The sequence below is a fragment of the Rattus norvegicus genome, chromosome 5 (genome assembly GCF_036323735.1).
Source record: "Rattus norvegicus strain BN/NHsdMcwi chromosome 5, GRCr8, whole genome shotgun sequence".
Taxonomy (NCBI): domain Eukaryota; kingdom Metazoa; phylum Chordata; class Mammalia; order Rodentia; family Muridae; genus Rattus; species Rattus norvegicus.
The window spans coordinates 135,319,993-135,323,356 of NC_086023.1; positions in this window are offsets into that span (position 1 = coordinate 135,319,993).

The following is a 3,364-nucleotide window of genomic DNA, read 5'->3' on the forward strand; positions in this document are numbered from 1 at the left end:
ACATTTTAGCTGTCTATTTTTTTTCTTTCATATATATTAGACAGGGACTCACAGTATATCCCTGGCTAGCCTGAAACTTACTATTTAGACTGGCTAACCTCTAACCCACAGAAATCTGCCTGACTGATTGCAAATGCTGGGATTACAGGTGACCACTACCACACACATATTGTTTTACAACCGTTTATAACTCCAGTTCCAGGGCATTCAATCAATCCCTTCCTCTGACCTCCAGAAGCACTAGGCATACACACAATACACATACATGTATGCAAGTAAACACTCATACACATTAAATAAAAGTAAGTGTGGCTGGAAAGTTACTTTAGAAGTTAAGAGCACTTGTTATTTTTGCAAGGAACCGTGTTTCAATTCCCAGGACCCGCAAGTAGGCTCACCACTTCGTTAGGCACCAGGCACATGCATGATGTGGTACACAGATATGAATGTGAGTAAAGCATTTACTCACACAAAATGAAAAAAATCTAAAAATGAATAAATAGAAATAATTGGATTCTTTTAAAAAATAACTTTTTTTGGAGCATGGTGGCACACATCTTTATAATTTATTGTATTTGATGTACATTGGTATCTTGCCTACACGTATGTCTGTGTGAGGGTGTCTAATCCCTTGGAACGGGAATTACAGATAGTTTGTGAGCTGTCATATTCTCCAAGAATAGCCAGTGCTCTTTAACAGATAAGCCGTCTCTTCAGCCCTAGCACACACATTTAATCTTAGCACTCAGGAGGCAGAGGCAGATTGGTCTCCCTGAGTTCAAACCCAGCATGGTTTACAGAGCTGGTTCCAGGATAGCCAGGGATACACAGAGAAACCGAATAACCATAATAACAATAATAATGACTTGTTTAAAAATCCAGTGTGCTCACAAACATCTTCTTCAGCATTACAAAGGCAGAGACTGTTGAGGCAGCCTAATCTCTATGGGGAATTCCAGGACAGCCAAGGCTTCTCGGAGTGAGATCTTGCCTCAAAAAAAAATCTTTGATCTTTTAAATTATGTATACAAATATAGATTTGTGATTGTGAGTACACTGAAACAAAGGTAAGAGAAAATGATTGGCCTGGAGCTGGGATTACAGATAGTTGTGAACCTCCAGGTATAAATGCTAGGAACCAAACTCCAGTCCTCTGGAAGTTACAAGTGTTCTTAACAGATGAGTTACAGACATTTGTAAGCTAATATGTGGGTGTTGGAACTCAAACCCAGATTTTCACAAGAGCAACTAGCTCTGTTTAACACTGAATCAATTTTCTAGCTCCCTTTCTTAAAAACTGTTTTGTTTGAGACAGGGTCTCGCTCTGCAGCTCTGGCTGGACTTGAATTAAAAAAAAATCCACCTTCCTCTGCCTTTGACTGTTGTTTTGGTTCTTTTTTTTTTTCCCCCCCGGAGCTGGGGATCGAACCCAGGGCCTTGCGCTTACCTAGGCAAGGGCTCTACCACTGAGCGAAATCCCCAACCCCTGCCTTTGACTGTTGTAATTAACATAATGCACTATCATGCCTGACATTTTTGTTTAGTAATTCTGCAACCTAACCATACCCTCAGATTCCAAAATAAGTTTTGTTTTGTTGTTGGGGTTTTTTTTTTCAGGGTGGGGGCGTGGGGTGGAGTGAGACAGTGTCTCAATGCATAGCCCAGGCTGACCTGGAACTTGCTATATAGCTCAATCTGGCTTTAAAGTCAGAGATCCCCCTGCCTCTGCCTCCTGAGCACTGAGATTAAAGGTGTATGCCACCATGCCTTTTGTTTAATTTTTTGAGATAGTCTCATATAGCTCAGCCTAGCTTCCAACTTTATGTAGCCAAAAATGATCTTGAATTCCTGATCCTTCTACCTCCACTTCCCAAGTGCTAGGATTATAGCTGTGTGTCACCGCACCATCTTTCCGGGTTTTTTTGAGACAGGATCTAATACAGCCAGTATAAGACAGAGTTAGATCTTCCCTCAAGAAGAAAACAGGAAGGGGTTGGGGATTTAGCTCGGTGGTAGAGCGCTTGCCTAGGAAGCACAAGGCCCTGGGTTCGGTCCCCAGCTCTGGAAAAAAAAGAACAAAAAAAAAAAAAAAAAAAAAAGAAGAAGAAGAAGAAGAAGAAAACAGGAAAAAGTTAAGCTGAAGTGTAACTTTAATGTTTTTCAAAACCTACTTTTTTTTTTCTTTTTTCTTTTTTTTTTCGGAGCTGGGGACCGAACCCAGGGCCTTGCGCTTGCTAGGCAAGCGCTCTACCACTGAGCTAAATCCCCAACCCTCAAAACCGACTTTTAATGATTGTTCTTAAACACTTTAACCTCCCTTTTAGCCCACCACCCACCAGAGGTAGTGAAGAAGAAAGGATACAGGGGAAGTGGACCTGTTTAGAAAGGTTCTTTGGAGCAACTGTCTGTGTTGAATGGGAATCGCCAATTCAGTTCACAGGTCCTCAATGACCATTCGATTCATTCACAAACACTTCATGCATACACTACCAGCCCAGATAGGTAGAGTCAGGAGAGCAAACACTCAACAACAGTGGCACTACCTAGCAGAGACTGCCCAGGCCTCAGCCTCCACACATCAGCAACAGGGGGGGACCAGCAGGAACACCTGGAGAAGCTCTCAACCGGGCCTCTCAGTGAAGCAAAGATCACCAAAGACAAGTGTTGCACAGCTAGCTCTATAAGCAAGCCTAGTTCTGCCTCCATCACTGTCCATTGAGTTCTATTTATATCCCTCCAAACATCATATGTCCTCCAAGGGTCTTGCCTCAGCCCATGCATCTGTCTCAGCGGACATCACTCTGCCAATCAGAAGCAGCAAGAAACTGAAGCATGCCACCAGAAGTTTTTCTCTCAGTGAATCCCAACAAATGGACCTCAACTACACGAAAGTATACGGTGGACCAATACAAGTGTATCATTAGCAAAGAATCCATCACATATCCTTTCTTGTGCTTGCTTTAGCAGAAGATTCTTTCTCCTGTATCTGCTTCAGCCAAATGTTCCTTCACGAGTCTGCCTGAGGCTTTCACCTGTGTCCACTTCACACACTCCTTCACATGTTTGCCTCACAAAACACCATCCAACAGGATTGACTTTCCAAAGAACCATTAAGTTTCAGATGAAGTCATTAGGATATGTCTAAAATCGTATGAGTGGTATACTGATAAGAAATTGGGGGGTAGGGTGCCTTTAAATCCAATACTGGGGAGGTAGAGACATGCCTATCTCTGGGAGTTTGAGGTCATCATGATCTACATATCAAGTTCCAGATAGACAGATACAAAGATAGGTGGGTGGATAGATAGATAGATAGATAGATAGATAGATAGATAGATAGATAGATATTGATTGAGAGAGCTGA